Genomic DNA, 21,902 nt, shown 5'->3' with positions numbered 1-21,902 from the left:
ATGTAAGCACAGTCCAGAAATACGTCTCAGACAGCACACATTCTTAGATTCTCCAAGGTCTAGCTGAACACTTTGATTAGTTTCTAGAATCTCAACAGGTGTCAATCCTGTCCCTGAGAAGTAAAGAGTTAAAAATCTCTGCAGTATACCCAGGTATATTGGTCCCTGCCACTCTCCCTTTTTTCCCCACACATTCAGTCTCACTCAATCATCCCATTGAGATCAGAGTTGGGAAAGCAGGTTCAGATGTGAAAGAATTTACTTAGACCTTCTCTGTAGCCACTGGGAGCTTTATTGATGCAAAAGCAGCTCGGGTCTCCTAGCAAGAGAGTTGAGTGAGACCTGATATTTGGGGGAGTTATGCTTATATAGAGATTTCAGAATGATGATGTAGTTTTATAGATTTTTATTGAGGTTAAAAATCAGGGACAAGATGAAGAAGATGGATGACAGGATAGGAGACACAAGATAAGGGAGATGGGAAATTTTATGACCCAGGATGGGGGGAGACAAGACCAGGATAAGGAGGAAGTTATCTGGTTTAAGGATTTAAGGACAGGGCAGGAGGACACAGGTTAAAGATTAAAGGACTCTGGGAACACAGCATAAAGGAAACAAAGCAATTCCTTTGGTGCAGGTTCAAGATAAGGTGGAAGAGGACTTTAGAATACCTTCAGGTTACAGAATAAATTAGGGGCTTCACAACGTACTGGAAAACAGCCTTAGAGTACTGTATGTATCCTCATCAATTCATTCTACAAATATTTATTCTAAACCTATTATGTGCCAGGTTGGTGTGAGCCCTGTGAGAATACAACTCTGTGGCTAACAACCTACTGGGATGGATGTCATATGCACAAGAAGAAATTCTCATGGAAAGAAATGTGCAAATGTGATCACTTAAATTATTACTCCTGATTGATAATGGACAGGATGGGGTGGGGTAGGGTGGTGGTGACGAGCATTCCAACCTGGGCGAACAGGTTGGAATTGTTCTTCCCCCTTGTCACAAACCACCCTGAGAAAAACTCATTCAAATTGCAGAGGGGAGGAGCCTCTGAAAGCTAGCATCTTGAAATAAATTCCGAAGAGCACATTCAGCAGCAAGCGTTGGTGGTATAGTGGTGAGCATAGCTGCCTTCCAAGCAGTTGACCCGGGTTCGATTCCCGGCCAACGCACATCTTTTCATGTTTTTTCCTATTTTTCGGTTTGGCGTTCAAAAGACTTAAGAGCCCTCCGACAATTCCCCTTAACATTATCTGAGTCTGGGGGGAGATCTCTCACCCGCTCTCATTTTCGATCCCCAGGAACTTCTGAGATGCTTTTCGTGAGTCGGGGTCCTGGGCATTAATACTGATCAGATTGTACCATTCAATCGAGGGTAGAAGTCTTTACGGGGCACATAGAAAGTTTAGGAGGGATGAAAAGAGGAAAATCCAGTATAATTTCTATCAAGAAGTTCTTCTCTGAGTCGTCTATAAGGCCTGACTTTCATCCCTGCTGTTTTTTTCTAGAGGATGCAGCTATTCGAGTCTAGAATGACGCCGGAATTTGAATCTCCGTGGATGCCCACACCGGGAGGTTTGTTCTTCCTTTTGGTTAGTCAGTCATTCTAACTTTGCTAGCACTCAATCAATACAAAGGCTCTTTAACTCACACATAAGGGAACACAGTACCCTCCGTAAATGTTCTGAGACTTTAAAGACCGGGAGTCTCGGGCTTAGAAAATGAAATGTCTTTGTTTTTAAAACAGAACTGTGAACAGAATGAAATAAAATGCTCGTCTTCCTGCCAGTGGTTTCACTCTTTTTTTCCAGACTCAAGGCCAAGCGAGTCAAGATTCCTCTTATGGGGAAAAGTAGGCAGAAGCAGAACGACCCGGCTAGAGATAGAGCTGACTTAACCTAGGGTCAGGAACTCAACCACCCCCTGGATCTAGTATTCCAAATGTCCCCTTGGAGTCAATTATAATCTCTATACATAGCTACTTAGGCAGACCCAACCTTTCTCTTGACCTCCAGTCTTGTGTCTCTAGCTTCCCATTGGACATTTTAAGCTGAATGTCCAATAGACATCTTAAACTCAACACGTCTAAAACTGAACTTATTTTTCTTCCCAATTCTCCCCTCTTACTTATTTTCCTGTTACTCTCACAGGTACCACCATCCCTCCAGTCACCCAGGTTTACAATATACGTATCAGCCTCAGCTACTAGCATTCTCTCACCTCTCACATTGAATCATTTGTGAAGTCCTGTCATTCTACCTTTATAACATCTCTCAGATATGCCCCTTTCTCTCTAATGCCAATGTCCAGGATACCTGGACTATCGGTCTCCCTGCCTCAATTCTCACCCCATTCTACTCTGTTCTCCACTTTGAGACCAAAGTGATCTTCCTAAAGCACAGTTCTGAGCACATTACCCTTCCCCCAGTCACCCTCTTCCTAGTGAGACTTTGGATTATATTCATAAATTCAACAAACTTCCTATCATTCCCCAAATCAATATAAATTCTCTGTCATTCCAATTCTTTTCTAACCTGTCCTCCCTTACCTTTCCAAACTTCTTATAGTTCTTCACATACTCTGAGATCTGATGAAATCATCATCATAATATTTATAGTATTTATTTAACATATATCATTTAACATCATAGCATCTATATAATATATACTATATGCTAGGTGTTTTACAATTGACATTTCATTTGGCCCTCCCAATAAACCCAGAAGGTGGTTACTATTATTATCTTCATTTTATACCTGAGGAAATTAAAGCAAACAGAGTTTAAGTGATTTGTCCAAGGTCATGCAGTTAGTAAATGTCTGAGGCAGGATTTGAACTCATTGATTCCTGATTCCATACCCACTGGGATCTCCTTGATGTTCCTTAGAGAAAACATTCTATTCCCATCTCTGGACTTTTTCATTTGCTCTCCATAATGTCTGGACTTCTCTGTTTTCTCCTCTCTGCTGCTAGCTTCCCTGTCTTCCTTCAAGATCCAGCTAAAATCTCACCTTCTACAAAAAAAAAAAATCTTCCCCCATTCCTCTTAATTCCTCATAAATTATCTTCAATTTATTCAAAATAGATCTTGTTTGTATATAGTTGTTTGCATGTTGTCTCCCCTAATAGATTGTGAGCTCGTTTTAAGTAAGGACTATTTTATTTTTGACCTTTCTATGTATCCCTAATGCATAACACAGTGCCAGGCACACAGTAGTCACTTACAGGCTTGTTGATTGTCTCTTAGATGATTTTGTCTTTTTGTCTTGATTGTTCTCTTGGGATAACTCATTGGTCCCCCTTACTCATGTAATCTGATGAGAGATAACTGCTATAAGGCCTTGGAGCCTTCGCTCTGTCAAGGTCATGTGGTTCCAGAAATTGGACTTGGTCCTTTGCCCTTTGCATTTTTCCTTTCTGTTTGAAGTGAAGGAAGTGGAATTTCTGATCTCATGAATTCCAGATCAGGAGGGCACACCATTGTCCTATGATTTCAGAATTTTGGAGCCAGCATAACACAGATGCTTGAAGAGGCAAGGAATGAACTACATCAGTGACTTTTTTGGACTCAGGCCAGCAAAATATGAGCTAAGGACTCATTCAGCAATCAGGCTACATTTGGACATAAACTTGGTGGGAACAATGTTTTGTAGATTCCAAACTCAGAGAGTGTCCTGGCCTGAGTTATTGGGAGGGGAGGGGGAGAAGTGTTTGTGTGTTTGTGTTTACTATATCTTTAAAGTAAATATGTCAGCTATATCTTTTTAAATATTTTATTTTTTCAATTTCATGTAAAAACTTTAAGCATTTAGCATTTGTTTTCTAAAATTTTGAATTCCAAATTCATTCCCTCTCTCCCCTCCCCCCTCATTGAGAAGGCAATTTGGTATAGATTATACATATGCAATCATGCAAAACATATTTCCATATTAGTTGCGTTATGAGAGAAAATACAAAGGAAAAAAACAAGAAAAATACAGAAAGTTTTAAAAAAGCATGCTGTGATCTACATTCAGACTCCATCAATTCTTTCTCTGGAGGGAGGATTTTTCACGATAAGCCCTTTGGAATTGTCTTAGATCATTGTATTGCTGAGACTAGCTAAGTCATTCTCAGTTGATCATCATACAACATTGCATTTCCTGTGTACAGTGTTCTCCTGGTTCTGCTCACCTCACTTTGCATCAGTTCATGTAAGAATTTCCAGATTTTTCTGAAACCATCTTGCTCATCATTTCTTATAGTACAATAATATTCCATCACAACCATATGCCACAACTTGTTCAGCCACTCCCTAATTGATGGGCATTCCCTCAATTTCTAAATCTTGACCACCACAAAAAGGGCTGCTATAGATATGTTTGTATATATAGATTCCTTTCCCTTCATTTGTTTGTCTTGTTTGTTTTTTTCTGATCTCATTGGGACACAGACCTAGTAGTGGTATTACTGAGTCAAAAGGTATGTACAGTTTTATAGTACTTTGGGCATAATTCCAAAGTGTCCTTCAGAATGATTAGATCAGTTCACAACTCCACCAATAGTGCACAAGTGTTCCAATTTTCTCACACTCTCTCCAACATTTGTCATTTCCCCTTTCTGTCATATTAGCCAATCTATGAGGTGGAACCTCAGAGTTGTTTTAATTTGCATTTTTCTAATCTATAGTTATTTAGAATACTTTTTCATGTGACTATAGACAGCTTTGATTTCTTCTTCTGAAAACTTTCAGTTCCTATCCTTTGACTATTTGTTGTTTGTGTTTTGTTTTTGAAGAGGAATAATGACATCATGGAATGATGTCTTCACTTGAGCATGAATTAGACTTAAGTGAGACAGAATTGCACAAAGTCTTCATTTTTACTCTCTCTTCCAGAGTCATTGAAGTCCAGGGGCAGAACAAAGTCAGGGCTGCTGGTGATGACTTAGGAGGCAGAGGATCACCTTGGCATCCTTGATGTATGACCATGCTGTAAGCACTCCACAGGGCCCATTTCAGGGGACTTAGGGGACATTGGAACAATTGTTCTCATTCATCCATTCCTCTGGGGTGGGAGATGTCTTCACTTTCGTGGGGCAGACATTTCTTCAACTAACCAATGAGTCTGAGGTCTCTTGATTACCTTCAGCCTGGTTTAGCCAGTCAGCCAAGACAGTTTTATTGGTATGTGGCTGTTCTGCATGCTGTAGCTTCTTGGAGGCTCTTTTTCCTGATCATGGCTTTCAGGTAGTCCAAGAATTCTTAAATTATCTCTCCTGAATCTTGGAGTCAATTCTTGTGATTTGGATGACTAGTTGGACACCAAAGGTCAATGAACAGCCCTGAAAAGGGGTCATTAAGCCCTCATGCTAAAGGTCTAGTACTTCCTTAACATCCTGTATAACACTTTGACTAGTTGCTATTATTTGACCATCTGTACCTTTACCCTGTCCCTTTTGAAAAGTGTTTTGCTTCTGACCACCACCTTCCCCAATCCATCCTCCCTTCTATCAGCATCCCTACCCCCCCTTCTCTTATTCCCATCCCTTCCTACTTCTCTGTAGGGTGGTAATCTATCTTAGATTTCTATACCCAACTGCATGTGTATGTTATTCCCTCTTTGAGTCAATTCTGAAGAGAGTAGTATTGCCCACCACTCCCCATCGTCCCTTCTGCTGTGAAAGTTCTTTCATGCCTCTTTTCTGTGAGATAACTTATTCCATTCTATCTCTCCCTTCTCCTAGTGTATTCTTCTTTCTCACCCCTTAATTGTATTTTTTATACCATTTCATCATAATCATACTCACACCCCTGACCTCTGTCTATGCATATTACTTCTAACTGTCCTAATAATGACAAAGTTCTTAGGAGTTACAAGTATCATTTTCCCATGTAGGAATGTAAACAGTTTAACCTTGTTGAATTCCTTATGATTACTCCTTCGTGTTGTTAATAGAATTTTTCTGAACCCATCTCTAACCTGGGAATGATGAAACAGCATGTCAACAAAGTGCCAGTAATCAGGTAGCCTTTTTAATTAATTATAGTTTCATTGTAAGGAACAGATTTTCAAATTCTCCTCATCATAATTCTACTTTGATGAAGTGAAGATAGAGATAATATACATAAATCACAAGTAGGAAGGGGGGGAAGGTGGATTACAAACAATTCTTTCCAGGGTAAGAGTAGTCTCCATGACAAATCCACAAATGGAAGACAATGCAATAATTCTGGAGTCTTGTGGAAGCAATACTGCTCAAGTCCTAGGGGATCATTACTTAATGGGTCACAGGACCAGAGTTCTGTGATGGGAACAGGTTTCACAGTCTTTGATTTGCTTCACTTTAGGTATGCAGGCAGAAGGATGCCAGTGATTGTGTTCCTTGTTAGGGTTTGATTGATCAGTTCAAGCTGCATTGTGAGTTTGACTCACAAGTTGGAAAAGGCAATTCTGCAAAATCTAATCTATTAGTATATTCATTATATGTATCATGTGGATTATTATAGAAATAAAAATTCCCTCCAGATCTGTATATAGTTTGCTTTCCCTCCACAAAGTTTACCTTTTCATACTTCTTTTGAGTCTTGTCTTTGAAAATCAAATTTTCTATTCAGCTCTGATCTTTTCATCAGAAATGCTTGAAAGTCCTCTATTTCACTGAAAATTCACTTTTTCCTCCTGAGGGATTATACCAATTTTCTGGGTAGGTGATTCTTGGCTGTAATCTTAGCTCCTTTGTCCTCTGGAATATCATATTCCAAACCCTCTGATGCTTTAATGTAGAAGTTGCCAAATCTTGTATGATCCTGACTGGGGCTCTGCAGTATTTGAATTGTTTCTTTTTGGCTGCTGGCAATATTTTCTCCTTGACATGGGAGCTCTGGAACTTGACTATAATATTTCTGGGAGTGTTCATTTTGGGAACTCTTTCAGGAGGTGATCAGTAGATTCTTTAAATTTCTACTTTGCCATCTTGTTCTAAGATATCATGGCAATTTTTCTTAATAATATCTCAAAAGATCATGTCTGGGCTCTTTTTCTCTGACCATGGTTTTCAAGTACTCTAATAATTCTTAAATTATCTCTCCTGAATCTATTTTCCAGATCAGTTGTTTTTCTGATGAGGTGGTTCATATTTTCTTCTTTTTTTCATTCTTTTGATTTTGTTTTATTGTTTCTTGATGTTTCACAGAGTCATTCGCTTCCATTTGCCCAATTCTAATTTTTAAGAAATAATTTTCTTCAGTGAACTTATGTATCTCCTTTTCCTTTTGGCCAATTCTGCTTTTTAAGGAGTTTTACTCTTCAGTGGATTTTTGTATCTCTTTTACTACTTGGTGTATTCTAGTTTTTTAAGGTTATTTCCCTCAGTGACTTTTTTTAGGTGCCTCTTTTGCCAAATTGTTGACTTTTTTCATAATTTTCTTACATTATTCTCATTTCTTTCCCCAATTTTTCCTCTACCTCTCTTATTTGATTTTTAAAAATCCTTTTTGAGCTCTTCTAGGAATTCTTTTTGTGTCTGAGACCAATTCATATTTTTCTTTTGTGTTTTGATATTCCCTGTTACCATAGTAACGTTCTACGGTCAAGTTCTCTTTTTTTGCTATTTGTTTACTTTTTAAATCTGTTTCTTGACTTTTAACATTATATTAAAGTTGGTCTCTGTTCTGCTGTTGGAGGGCGCACTGTCCCATGCTTCAGGTTTTTCATGCAGCTGTTTTCAGTTCTGAGAGTCTGTAAGTTTTCAGTTCTTCCAAAATGCTATGATCTAAGGAATGGTAGAGTCACTGTTCTCCTGGACTGTGCTCTGATCTGTGAGAGACCACGAACATTCTTTCCACCTGGAAGAGTAACCAGAGTCCTACTACTAGTAGTACTACTCCTTGCCCTAAGACTGTGAGCCAAGTATAGGCATTGCATAAGAGTCCAGCTCCCAGTGCCAGCAAAAAGTCCTGTGTAATCTCATTCTGACAAGTGGTCTTTTCTCTTTTACTCTATGGCCTAAGAGCTCTGGAAGCCACCCTTGCCAATCCAGTTATCCCCATGACCTGATGCTGGCTTTCAGGGCTATGCTCCACTCTCAGCCCAGTGAGACACATCTTTCCTTCTAGCCTTCTTAGTTGTCATCATCTAGAAAATTGCTTCACTCGGTTCTGTGGCTTCTGCTCCAGAATTCATTTTGGGTGTTATTTTAACATTGTTTAGAAGGAAATTTAGAGGAGCTCATGTGAGTCCAAGCCTTTATTCTATAATCTTGCCCAGTGTTAAACTTTAAAGTATATATCCCTTTACAAAACCAAACGATGTTAAATTGTCAGAAGGAACCAAGGAACTGTAAGGAGAACACCACCAGGGTTTGCTTAAGCCCATGGCACCAAATACACCCTTAACTAAACAGGGCATGCTAGAACCCTGAGGGCCCAGAAAATATGACACTATCATAATACCTCTTACAAATGGGCCTTCAGAAATATTTATTTAATTGAAATAAGAACTTTTACTGCTCTTAGACCTGGGAACAGAGAATAATAATAAAGAAAAATAACCCCTACTAAGGAACAATCAGCTGGCCTACTAGACAAATTTAAACTATCAAACTAAAGACATCCAAGAAAAAACATCACTACAGATATTGAAGGCAAAATATCCTCTACAGAATACATGAAAAAAATGTCTTTACAATTGCTAAACCACCACCATGGATTCAAAAGTCTTTAAATCCCCTTGCCTCTTAACACTCTATTTGCTGCACTATCCATCCATTTTCTCTCTCTTGTAACCATTTCCAACAAGGAAAAGAAATCGTATATATCTTCTCTCCATAACCTCTACTCTTTTCCACTTCTTTACTGACCCAAATGTAATAGAAGCTGACTCATATACATACCTAATCAGCTTACTTGGCTGATACAAATTCTCTATGTGGAAAGGTTAGGGACCTTGCATGGTTATATGTGAGTGAAGTATCTTGGAGAGACTGGGAGTATTCATAGACCTGTAATTGATTCTGGTCTCTTAACTATGTAATGGTGAAGAGGTACTTTGATTGATCATGAAGTCATTCATAAAGGCCTGTCCAATTGGACAACAAATTCCTCTTTTGTCTCACATGCTCTTGAGGGATCTCAATGACTCTTGGTATCTTTTGAGAATTGCCCCTTCTCGGCCCCCTCCTCAGTTCCCCACCTACCCCCACCCACCACATGGCCTGATAAAAGGGCCTCCATTTTCAGTTCCTTCTTTGTGTTTTCTCCTCTTTTGTTTTCTAGGAATCTCATATACATTGTGAGTTTGAAATGTGCAGAGAGTACTTTCACATTCTAGTGTTCTGGAGTCTGTGCATTTGCACTAGAGAAGCATGAATTTTCCAAAGAACAAGGTGATCTTCATGAGTGACCTTCTGGACCCAGACCAGTGGAAACTGAAACAAAGGATCATCTGGAGGTCATGCCTCATCTTGAAATGAGCTTGATGGGAGCAGGGTTACTTAAGAACTGAGTTCCATCAAGCTCCTGCCTTTATTCCCCCATTTTGTCCCATGAGGAATTTTTCATTTCCTATTCTTTCTTCCATGCTCTAGGGGCGGGGGTCAGAAGTCTGCAGCCTTGAGGTCACATGTGGCCCTTCAGGTCCTCAAGTGGGGGGCCCTTTGACTGAATCCAAGCTTTACAGAACAAATCTCCTTAATAAATGAATTTGTTCTGTAAAACTTGGACTCTGTCACAGGGCCGTACTTGAAGATGTAGAGGACCACATGTGGCTTCGAGGTCACAGGTTCCCCACCCCTCTCTATCCCTAGAATTGAAAAGGAGGCCAGAGTAACCCATATAGAGCTGCTTCCTGTTATGAAGACTCATTCACTAGTCCATCACTGGGTCTGTGCTTAGGAACAGAGCCTGGAGATTGAGTCTCACCCAACTTGAAACCGAAAGCCTCCAGAGACTGCCATGACTTATAGGGCTTATGTTTAGGTGGCAGAGTGTTAGCTTAGGACAGGAGAAGAGAATAAATTGAAACCCTTATCTTGTGTTCCCCCAACCTGCATCTCTCCTGACCACATCACAAAAACCGAGAGATTCCCGTTGCCTTATCCTTTCTACAGGTGCCTACGGGACTCTCCGTTACCGCATCTTCTTTGAGCAGGAAGATTTCTCAAAATGCAAAAATTCGAATCTTTCTAACTTAATCTCTGGTACTAGAGTTTGTTTCTCCCTTTGTATTGTGCACAGAAGCCAGAATAAACAAAATATTCATTAAGCGCCTACTGCCCTCCTCTGAAACTCTTCCCTGCCTATACCGTCTCTCTCAGAAAAAAAAAAGACAGACCAAAGGGACCCAGAAAGATCCTTACTGATATTCTGAGGAACCTGGGAGGAATTTCTCCTTGATTTTTCTAGTAGAGAACGGGAGACTCGAAATTTATGAGGACAGATTAGGACGGGAAGAGAAGAACTCATAGGATCACAGATTTAGAGCCAGTAGGGAATCTTAGTGATGACTTAGGGATGTTTATTTCACTTACCTCTGGTACTCTGCCTAACTCCGGGATTTAGAAAACTCTCCTAACAGTTTAAAGAAAAGGACAAAGATGTGTATGTTGAAGTATTAGAGGAAAACTCGAAAAGAATTCGCCAGCGGGATGGTTCCATGGTGTAATGGTTAGCACTCTGGACTCTGAATCCAGCGATCCGAGTTCAAATCTCGGTGGGACCTTCTCTTTGTCACTTATACACTTCCACGTGGAAGTGTTTTTAAGGACAAATACGTGATCTTCAACATCCTGTTACTGAAGGCAGCAGCATTTGTTATTGCTTTCTTAATCTCTCTAGTCCGAGCCCTTTGCCGAAGAGAGAAAAACAGAGGAGGGTTTGTCAATGCAAGTGGTGGAGCTGCCTATGTTCTACACTTTAAAATACCTTCTAGTTCTCTATTCTCATCTCAATGTAACCTTGAAGTACCATGTTGGAATAAGCAGTAGTCGTTTTAGATTCCGAGCTTCCAGGCTCGAACTTTATTAACTTTTGAAGATCGCATTATGACTTCAGCCAACTCCCTTAGTCTGCCCCAGTTACCTCATATGTTTTTATTAAAATAGTGTTTGGAGTGGGCGGTATGTGAGACGTCTTCTAGCTCTAGATTGATGGTGACGTTTCTGAATCAGTCAGTCTACTGTGTGCCGGGCACTGGGCTAAGTAAGCACTGGGGATACAAATAAGAAAAAAAATAGTCCCTGTCTTCAAGGAGCTTACAAGTTTAATGGGGGAAGAAAATAAAGAAAAGGAAGTTGGGGGCGGGAAGCAGAAGGTATGATATACCTGGAATGGAAACTCTCCAGCCCTCCAATTAAGAGGGGAGGGACAACAGAGGGTAGGGGAAGAGGTGTTGAGTACCAAAGCTCTCCCTGATGATATTTTTGGCGATGTGTTATCCTGGGGGAAGCATATTGTTCCCAGAAACCAAACTAAGCAGAGTAGTTGGAGGGAAATGGTCAATTCAGTGTCAATTAATCTCTCTAGGTCTGTTTCCTCATCTGTAAGATGGGTATATTATCTATAGTACTGTCTTTCACAAGGAAACTCAAGAACTTTAAAACTTCATATAAACACTTAATAACAGGTCTTAGAATACACAAGTTGGCCCCTTTCTCCTTCATCCTAACCCCTTCTGTCACAAGGTAAATATACAGGTCTTTTACCTTAAAGGAACTGTACTCTGAGGATTTTTTATTGCTTTTTTGGCCTTCCATCACAGAAATCTATCTTTCTTTTCCACTTCCAAGAAATCATCTGGATCTTTAACTTTAACCTTTAATCTTAGTTGTCTAGTCAAGTGACTTTCCCCTGGTAACATGGTTTGTAGGTGTTCCAGGCAGAACTTGAAGCTGAATCTTCCTGGCTGAGAGGCCTGCTCTTTATACACTATACCAGGTTGCTTTATTTGAGTACCCGGATCCTCTGATTTTCTTCCTTTCTGTTCTTGAATGCTGTCAGGACTGTTTTAGCTGCTTCCCAAAACCTAACTGTGGGGAAATAGAGCTCAGTGAGCACAGGATATCTAAAGCACATGTCCTTCCTTAGCAAGCTTGAGCATGGGCTTTGTCTGCCTCTTGTGTTTGTTCTTTCCTGATTTTGGAGTACAAGAATACCTATCTGGATGTGGATTGTCTAGGCTTGGGGATGACCTTTCATAAGAGTTTTATTTCCATTCAGTTTCAGCAGAAGAGAGTTAAGGGCTCTTGGAGAAATCATCCTTTAACAAAAAGATTGAAGCCTTCCGGTTTTAGCAGTTTTTTGGACAGTGTAGAGCAGTAGTGAAATGGTAAATGACTAATTAGTTTTACCTCCAACTGCTTTACGTTCTCATGAGTTTTAAGTATGACCTTCCCAGCAGACTGTAAAATGCTTAGAAGTCATTACTAAATCCAGTTGAATTTTTTAAATCGAATGCACACTTGTGAATCTTTTATGTTTAGCATTCCTTCCATGTGTACTAATAAATTATTTATCCCATATATAATTCATATTATACACTGAATATTTTTTTCTTTTAGGGGAAAACCTAGGAGTTATCCATAACTTAAGTTCTAAGAAAAATTCTGGCGGGAGCACTTAAGGAACCCAAAACTGTGAGAACAGAAAGCCAAAACCCTTCTTACTAGAGACCACCTCCCCTCCCTCACCCCATCCTGGTTCAAATCACAGGAGCATGTGATAGAACGTAGTATCATGTTTCCTGTGGGCCCAGAAGGGGATTCCTTGAGGTAAAGGCATGATGCAATTCTTCCAGAAATATTTCCACATATATAAACATACATACTGAGAGACAGAGAGGGAGAGACAAAGACAAAAGTGAAATAGATAGGCAGAGAAAGTGAGACAGAGAAAGACACAGAGACAGAGAAACGGCGACGGTGAGAGGGAAACAGAGACGATATGAGTAAAAATAGCAGTATTTTTCTGGTATGTTGGTGTGAGTGAACTTTCTGCTCTGTGTATAAATATAGAAATATAGGCTTGTTTGAGGTTACTGTTCACGTTCAATCATTAGAATTCGGCTCTCCCAGCACTTGCCCAAAGGTCCTCGGCTCAGTGTTTTGTATTGTCTTACCATCCTCACACAGAGGTCAAGTGAATTGGGAATTGGCGCTCATGTGTAGGCAAAAAAAAGTGATGAAGTCTCTGTAAAAAGTAGGAGATGTGAATCAGAATAGGAGTAACTTTCTTATCTTTTGGAGACTATTCTCCCTTTTGCATCCTTCCCTCTCTCCATAATATTTCTCTCATATATTTTGTATATTTTTAGGAGCAAACCGATGCCTTTTGTTCAGCCCCATCTAGCTGTTGTGTGCGGGACAAGATTTCTGGCATTCTTCCTTTTCAGTGGAGAAAGTGAAAGGAACTGGCTCTAGATAAAAAAAAAGAGAGAGAAAAGAGAAAATTTTAGATCTTTAAACGAAGCCGAAACTAACAACAACAAAAAAAAACTGCAGCTAAAATATACATTGCTTCCGTCAGATAAAAATTCCCAGGAAAAGAGCTCCTGTCTGGTTCCATGGTGTAATGGTTAGCACTCTGGACTCTGAATCCAGCGATCCGAGTTCAAGTCTCGGTGGAACCTCAGAGGAGTAATTTTTTTCCCCTCCCAACAACTACACTGAATGGCTCTTTTTCTTTATTCCAAGCAACATTTTAAAAAAAGCCTGGTTCAGACAGCCTCCACTTAGCATTCTTAAATGATCAATACTACCTTGCCATTAACCTACCCAAGATGCTCTTGGACTCAATATTACCTTGTGGATCAAGTAGAAGTTCCTCTATTTCGTATTAAGAGTCCTTCATAATTTGGCCCCAGTTTACTTTCTAAGATTATGAGTCATCATTTCTCGTTATACATTTAACTTTTAGCCAAAGTGACTTTCTGTTCCCTTGTACAAGTGATTCCATCGCTGGTCTGTCATCCCTCCAACCCTGGAATCCCCAGTTCTCTTCAAAGCATACCTCAAGTAAATTATCCTTCATGAGGCTTTTTCAAGTCTTTCTGTTTCCCAATCTCTCTTAACTCCTCTCCCCCATTATTTTGTATTCATTTGGCATATATTGAATTTACTTTTATGGGTCCTTATGTCTGGGCCATCAATCAAGCTTCCCATACGTCCCACTCCTCTGTCCTGCTAAGGACTTAGAGTCTAGGTTCTAGTTTTAAAAAAGAGTCCATTCCAAGTGAGTTCTCTCTTCCTCCCCAGTCTTCACCTCCAAATCCCTTGACATCATCCCCTACTCTTTCCTCCTTTCCTACAGATTCACAAAAAAGTTACCTTTTTCCTCTCCAAAGTCAACCCTTCTACATATTCTCTTGATCCCATCACCTACTTTCTCTAATTGCAACCTCATTTTCCACTCCCTTTCTAAATTTCAACCTCTCCTATATTGACTTTCAATTGACTTTCCTATTGACTTCAGATTGAGTGTACTATTCTCAGGCTTTAAAAACAAAACACAACAAAGAAAAAAGTCCTTAACAAATCCTCAAAGCTATCCTTTATGTCTCTTGCCTTTCTCAGATAAATTACTAGGGGAAAAAACCTATAGACGCTATTCCCTCCTCATTTCTCAAACTTTTGCAGTCTGACCTGTTACTCCATCAACTTAAATTGCTCTCTGCAACACTATCAATAATCCCTTAAGTGCCAAATCTAATGATCTTTTTTTCCCTACTCCTTATCCTTTTTAATCTACCTCTCATATTTGATATTACCCATCCTCTTCTGGATCCTCTCAGCTTGGATTTTCTCCTTTCTGGATTCTGGAGTTACTGTTCCCCCCTAGTTCTCCTGCAGCTTATCTATTTCTTCTCAGTCTCTTGTATGCTCAGCACCCATATGATGCCCCCTTACTGTGAATATTTGCCCAAGCTCTGTTTTAATATCCCCCAACTCCTAATGCCCTCCTTCCCAAACTCTCTTGTATTTAGCTATTTTTGTATTGGTGTATATTTATGCTCAATATTATTTATATGCTTATGTATGCACTTAATGTCTCCTTGATTAGAGCATAAGTTCCTCAATAGCTGGGATTATTTCATTCTTTTTACCTAGCACAGGGGCTGGAACATACTAAGAGCTTAAATAAATGCTTGATGACTTGGTGATTTCAAACATGGAGAAGAACAATGTGGTCAGCCCATCTGAATTGCTCTCTCTGAAACATAGTTTGAATTCATGGTCATTTAGGTCGAGTAAGGACCTCAGTGTCTGGTACTTTATCCTGCCAGGTGATCTTCAGAATATTCCCTAAGACAATTCAAATGGAAGCAATTCAGTTTCCTAGCATGGTGCCGGTAGACTGTCCAGGTTTCACAGGCATACAACAATGAGGTCAGCACAACAGCTCTGTAGACTTTCACTTTGGTAATCAGTCTAAGACTTTTTCTCTCTCATACCTTCATTTGGAGTCTCCCTAACACTGATGTGACTTTCCACATGGTAGAGGCCTGGAAGTCTGCTTTCAGGAGAGTAATAGTGACATATAATAGAAGTACCTTGGAGAAGACTTCAGTATATTTGTAGACATTCTGTTACTGGTTCAGGCATGCTAACCACATGATAGACAGCATCCTGGTGGAAAGACTATAGATACAGAATCAAAACTGATGGCAACTATTTCTCTCTTGATTTGGACTCTGCTATTGATTTGCTTCCTTTGCTGATGGCTTCTGGGAAAAGGTAATGCTTTAAGAGGCTAGGCTTTGGTCCTTGGTCTGACTAGGTCTTTGCTTTTTCATTCGGGGAGAAAGAATCTGAAGTCTCTGACCTTGAGAGCTTCAAATAGGCAGGGGAGATGTTCCAGGAGTCTAGGTATCCAGGAATAAAGTCCATGTCAAGTTTTACAGGCAGCCTAGCATCAAATAGCTACCTTCAGGATCCAGCCCAGCAGTAGCTAAATTTGAGCAGGGAGTTTGGTAGGAAAAATATTTTATAAAAACTCTTAAATTTCTACCACTACCACACGACCTACCTTCCCAGACTGAACTGGTGTAAGGGAGTGTGCACCCCATCCCCAAGTATTTGGGGGGAGGAATAATATTTGCACTCCTTTTTCTTGCTATATTTTTGGATAGTCTTTTGTAAAGCCAGTTGAGGTTAACTAGTTAAAAAGAATGGGAATCCTAGTCACTGATGGCTAAAAGAAGGGAAACAACAAACAGAGAATGGGGACTGAAGCCAATGGCATTAGAGAAGAGACACATCAGACCCCCAGGGTTATTCCCAGAGTTCTGAGGGGTAGATGCAGCAGCCTGGCTCTGGAATAGTAAGCCTAGAGCATGTTTGCTACAGTTATAATGAGCTACCTGGATTGATTAAGGATACAGGCATGGAGTTCAAGAGAAAGCTCATAAAGCTGGCTGTGGGGTTCCAGTGATGAAAGAAATTTCATTTATACAAATTTTTGCTGGACCTCTTTCCCACTAAAAGCAGAATACTCTTTTGTTATGCTAATAATGATTTAAAAATTATTCAAAGATGTGAAAATGTATATTCTGGACATGATTTTGAACAACTAAGAATTAGTATTTGCTTAGGCTTCAAATTACTTCATGTAACAGAGAGGGATGTAAGTTTCCCTTCCCCCTTTCAGCTGATAAAATAAAAGATAAAGACCTGCTCACATGTCCATAAGTTGTAAACACCTTTTGATTCCTTTATGAAGTGTGGGTGCCTTTCTCTGATCAAATCAAAAAGATCTGGTCACTGAATGAGCAAAAATTGGCAAGGTTCTTAGAAGACTTTTAATAGCTAAGCCCTAGAAACAGAGGGCCAGTTAGATAGTTTGAATCAGTCCAGAACTGGAGCCCTGGAGTGTTTTTATTGTGACCCCTGAAGGGGTTGAGAAGGGAATTTCTCTTCCACTCTCTTCACCTTTCCACTTTGCCTGCGATAGGAACAATAGTGAAGGAATTGCTTGCCCAGAAGGAGATAGACCATGCACAATTGAAAAGTTAGTTTGAGAAAATTCTAGAAACATATGAAGAGACAAAGATACACACTTTCCAAACAGACATGGATATAGAGAGGCAGTTGCTAGAGACCAAAAGCAGCTTTACAGAATGTTGATCCCTCGTGGCAGAGAAGAAAGCTTCTAATACACCAAAGGAGGAGCTAGCCTTGGCAATCCAGAGTCAAGCTATAGGAGAAAAACTCTGGAAGGCCAGATGAATGACCTTTGTTCAGCAAAGACAGAGTGCCCAGGAAGAACCTTCATGATGGCTCCTCTAAGAAAGAAAGAAGACCCTGAAGTACCAGAGTTTTAAGTTACTTTATAAGGCATACATACATATATAAGTGCCTTACTTGCACTGTACTCTAAACTTGTGTTGACAGATGCTGTGTGCGTTTATGGGAGAGCATTTTATCATGGGAAAGTTTTTTAACTATGGTTCTTAATATGATTTCTTAGCAAATGCCATTTCTTTGAGTTCAGGGTGAACTTTTAAAGGGAGTCAAACTGGTGATTAATAAAGAATGTAATCATAAGGTAAATAAGGGCCAGAGAGAGCATTTCAGTGACTCTAATGACTTTATGTCTCTAGGCCTAAGGAAATGAAATGCCAGGTGAGTGAAAGAAATGGCAGATGTGATAGGCAAACTTCCATAAATGATCTTTGAAAGAGCATAGAGAATAGGACAGAAATCACATAAATGGAGAAGAGTGAGTTCTTGTACCATTTGCTTTAAAATGGAAGAAAATGAAGTCTCAAAAACATAGGGCAGTAAGTTTAATTTCAATTTCTAGCAAAATATTGAAGCATTACCAAAGGGATGGTTTATAAACACCTAAAAAAGGAAGCTGAAATCACTAAGACTTGGAATGTCTTTTCAAAATCAAGTCACTCCAATTTAATTTCCTTTAAAAAAAAAAAAGGTTACCAGAGTGGTGGAGTAAGGGAAAGATGCAGATATATTTTATCTAGACTGTACTAGAATTTGATAACATTATTCATTCTGTTCTTTGGGACAAAGGAGAAATATGAACTGGTCCAATGACCACAGACTTCAAAGAGCAGTTTCCAAATGGTCTGATGCCAAATTAGCAAGTGGACTGTAGTGGAAAAATCTAGGGATCTGTCCTTAGACATAGGTTTTGTTTCATTTTTGTCAGTCACCTTACACCTGATGAAGGTGTATGTATAGATGCATACATATAAAATAATATTATATTATATATAAATATATCATATGAAATTAAATGTATTTATATATAATTTTCATATGATACAAAGCCAAAGAAGTATAGCTAATGTAATGATATAATGTATGGTGGAGTCAGTGTCCAAAAAGATATATAATATGGTAGAGTAATGAGATAAATCCAATAATATGAAATTTAATAGAATGCAAAATCTTTACTTAATTTTTTAAAATTAATTTCATATGCATGAGATTTGATTCATCAGAAAAAGATTTGCGACTCTAAATGGACTGCAAGCTCATTAGCAATGTCAGTGAATTTTTAGAGAACCCCAGACTCCAGAATATACTCCTTCTCAGACTACAACTGTGCCCTATTACATTTTAGTTTTCGGAAAGACATTGACAAGCTAAAGGACATTCAGAATATATGGATAGGAAGACAATAGATGGCCCTTGGATTCTCTCTGAAGAGTATTTCTCTCCTAGGTGAAGCAGAAGCGTCCTTCCCTCCTCCACCATCTCTGCAGAATAATTCCTATTCCTGTGAACAAGACAGTCATAGGAAAAGAAAGCAAAATCACTTTTAATGATTATGTCCTCACTCCAAATTTGCCCTCTTTAGCCTGGAAAACTCCCCTTACATAAAGCACTGGAGTTTCCATTCACTCTGTATTAGGACATAAACAGTGTAGGGCTCTATTTCTGAACTGCATCACTGCTATTTCAAGTTGCCTGATACCAGTGTGACCTCGAGTTTCCTACTATTACTGCCCTGAAGAACTAACTTTACTGCAAAATAGTGTAGTAGATAGAAGAGAGTTGGAGCTAATAGGAAGGAGGAAGGGGAGAGACAACAGGCAGACAGGCAGACTTTGTGAGTCTGACTGGAGGACAAACCACAGTAATATTTTCCGAATTTATAAATTGGGTCCTTTTATTTGTCCTTGGGACTGTAGTTATGGGTTGCATTAAGCTACAATATTAGGAATTTCGATTATATGTATACATACATACACAGTCCAAACCTAAATCTACTATTCACAATCTACACCTATATAAATAGGGGGAAAGGGGAAAAAAAAATGAGACAAATAATATTAGTAAAATAGAGTCCTCTGGCATATTTTAGTGTCTGGCCCCATGGTGTAATGGTTAGCACTCTGGACTTTGAATCCAGCGATCTGAGTTCGAATCTCGGTGGGACCTGTGGTTTTTGACAGACGTTCGCGGGTAATTTGGTAGGTTTACATTATACTTACTCCAAATGCCTCTCCAGCCCCACTCACTTCCATTCACAGCCCTTCATGAATTAAAATCTCGGGGACGTGACTGCTCTCTTCACCCTCTCTCCCAATGTATAGAACTGTTTGAGCTACAGAAAAGATAGTCTTAGGTCTTCCTAGTTCAAAGGAAATCTCGTTCTGCCTCCAACATTGAAACTCAAGCCTCTAGATAATGATAAAAGAGGTTTAACATAGTAATAATAGTAACAGCAACAATGAAGAAGAAATTCAACTGGGCTCAATAGTGCCAAGACTTAGATCTTTTCATTTCCTTCTTTCCCTTTTCTTTTGGTCTCTTCAAGAAACATCAAAGGACAGACTGCGTACGTTGAAATTTGCTTCATACTTTGTTCGTATTTCATGCTTTGCTCGTCCCACCAAAGGATTATTCTCTTCCATCCACTTCCTCCACTGAATTTCTACAATTTTTGGTTTGACTGAGTCATTTGACTCTTAAATTATATGCTGTCCAACATTAATTGCTTCATATATGCCACATTGGCTCATTTTTGACCTTATTCATTGTCTTATTATTGTTCATTTCCATATTTTCCCATAATAGATTTTAATAAATGCTTGTTAAATGAACAAATGAGTGCTTATATGCCTCTTCTTCCCAAATAAATAGAATATCGCCCCTTTAAGGTAGAGTGTTTAGTACAGTGTTTGGCACAAAGTAAATGATAAGTGCTTGTTAATATGATTCTGTTTTTGGAAGAGTCTCCATACTCAATTTCCCTTCCTGTTAGTGTCTTCTACTTACCTTCCTTAACTTGACCCTATCTAAGTGACCTGGAGTTGAGTTCCAGGCCTAGACTCAGGAAGACTTGTGCTCAAAGCATGAAGCACTTAATTCTTGTTTTACTCTTGTCTTAGTTTCTCCATCTGTAAAATGAACATAATAATATAGTACCTGCCTCTGTCACAGTTGTGAGCATACATGAGATAATGATTGAAAAAGCACCTTGTAAACTTTGAAGCATGATATAAATTATATATTATAATTATACTTTATCATAGATAATTATATGTAAATTATGTAAATGCTCATTACCATTACCATCACTCTAAAAGCCAGCAGACTGCCAAAACTGAAGATTTCATCGTTTTACCCTTCCCATTCTCTTATCCCTTGCATTGCCAGAGAATGGGTACACAATCCTACAGGGCAGGATTCATTGTTTTAAACTAAGTTTCCAGAAGAAGAAAAAAGAAACAGAGATTTGCACACAGTTTCAAGATAATTAGAATTAATGAGCTGTTCAAAACTGCTATGGCTATTAAAAATAAATTTCTAGTGATGAAATTGTGTTGCATTGCTATTTCTCTGTGCATTGTTTAGAAGATAATTCTCTCTTGCAAAGAAATACTCACAGTTAGCCGTCTCTTCCCCCTGCCCAGGAACTTCCAATGACTCTCAGTCTCCGACTGACAAATCTCGAACTCTCAAATCCTAAGCCTGGAATTCCTCTACACCCTACCTCTCAACAACAGTAACCATTTAATTAGTTTCTGGATTCGACAGTGTAGATAAGACTTGATCCTTTTGGTCTTTGACCTTAATCTTGTATGGAGTACCTCTTCTGAGGCTTCTGCAAGAACCTCTCCTCAGTCCCCTGAAATCTCCGTGATCCATTGACCTCCTCCAAAACCTTTGCTCCCTATAGTACTTGGATAAAAACAAAAATAAAAACAAACACTACAGTGCACCTATTCCCTAATGGTCCAATCCAAGCCCAACCTGGTTCATTCTATCTATGTTCCACTCCCTAAAACTTCTCTTCCCCAAATCCCCATAGGGTCATACATGTCAATAATGGTAGATTTTAGAACTAGAATGCGGCTTAGAGGATATTGAATACAATCCCTTTCAGTTTACGTACAATTAAACTGCATTCCCAGAAGTAGACTGAGTTGTTGAAGTCGACACTGAACTCATTTGTTTCTCTCTCCTCATCAAAAAAAAAAAAAGAAAGAAAGAAAGAAAAGAAAAGAAATGCTTGAGCTACCTTTTGCAAACATTTTAAGAATCACAAAGCACAGACTTGAACAGGTAGTCGTGGCCGAGTGGTTAAGGCGATGGACTAGAAATCCATTGGGGTCTCCCCGCGCAGGTTCGAATCCTGCCGACTACGAGGAGATGAAGTTTCGTTTTCAATGTTTGGGTAATACTGTAGTATCCTTTCTCCAGCAAATAGAAATAACTTCAGAAATGTAATGAGTCTGGATGAGTTTTGGGTCCCTTCATCCAACTGGAGCAAAAGCTTCTTATTACGCACACTGATGTAACAACTGGAAAATGTTTGAGACTGAATATAAACATACTTAAGGTCTGTGAGTTTACTTAATTTCCTCAATTGTAAAATGAGGCTACTAACAGAACCTACCTCCCAGGTGGGCATGGGAAAGAAACGACTTTTACTGTAATTTTTTCTTTGCAA

At 39.2% G+C, this 21,902-nt stretch overlaps 5 non-coding genes across 5 annotated transcripts; all 5 read left to right on the top strand.

Annotated features, from left to right (window-relative positions):
• The first annotated feature begins 1,107 nt into the window (after positions 1-1,107).
• Positions 1,108-1,179, top strand: TRNAG-UCC (transfer RNA glycine (anticodon UCC)). Its single transcript has one exon. It is a non-coding gene; the product is annotated as a tRNA-Gly (tRNA).
• Positions 1,180-10,632: 9,453 nt separating this feature from the next.
• On the top strand, positions 10,633-10,704 carry TRNAQ-CUG (transfer RNA glutamine (anticodon CUG)). The gene has a single exon. It is a non-coding gene; the product is annotated as a tRNA-Gln (tRNA).
• A 2,832-nt stretch (positions 10,705-13,536) lies between these two features.
• Positions 13,537-13,608, top strand: TRNAQ-CUG (transfer RNA glutamine (anticodon CUG)). Its single transcript has one exon. It is a non-coding gene; the product is annotated as a tRNA-Gln (tRNA).
• Positions 13,609-19,312: 5,704 nt separating this feature from the next.
• Positions 19,313-19,384, top strand: TRNAQ-UUG (transfer RNA glutamine (anticodon UUG)). The gene has a single exon. It is a non-coding gene; the product is annotated as a tRNA-Gln (tRNA).
• Positions 19,385-21,514: 2,130 nt separating this feature from the next.
• TRNAS-AGA (transfer RNA serine (anticodon AGA)) lies at positions 21,515-21,596 on the top strand. Its single transcript has one exon. It is a non-coding gene; the product is annotated as a tRNA-Ser (tRNA).
• Positions 21,597-21,902: the final 306 nt, after the last annotated feature.

This window comes from Notamacropus eugenii, chromosome 2 (genome assembly GCF_028372415.1).
Source record: "Notamacropus eugenii isolate mMacEug1 chromosome 2, mMacEug1.pri_v2, whole genome shotgun sequence".
Classification (NCBI taxonomy): domain Eukaryota; kingdom Metazoa; phylum Chordata; class Mammalia; order Diprotodontia; family Macropodidae; genus Notamacropus; species Notamacropus eugenii.
This window is presented reverse-complemented; position numbering and strand designations above follow the sequence as displayed.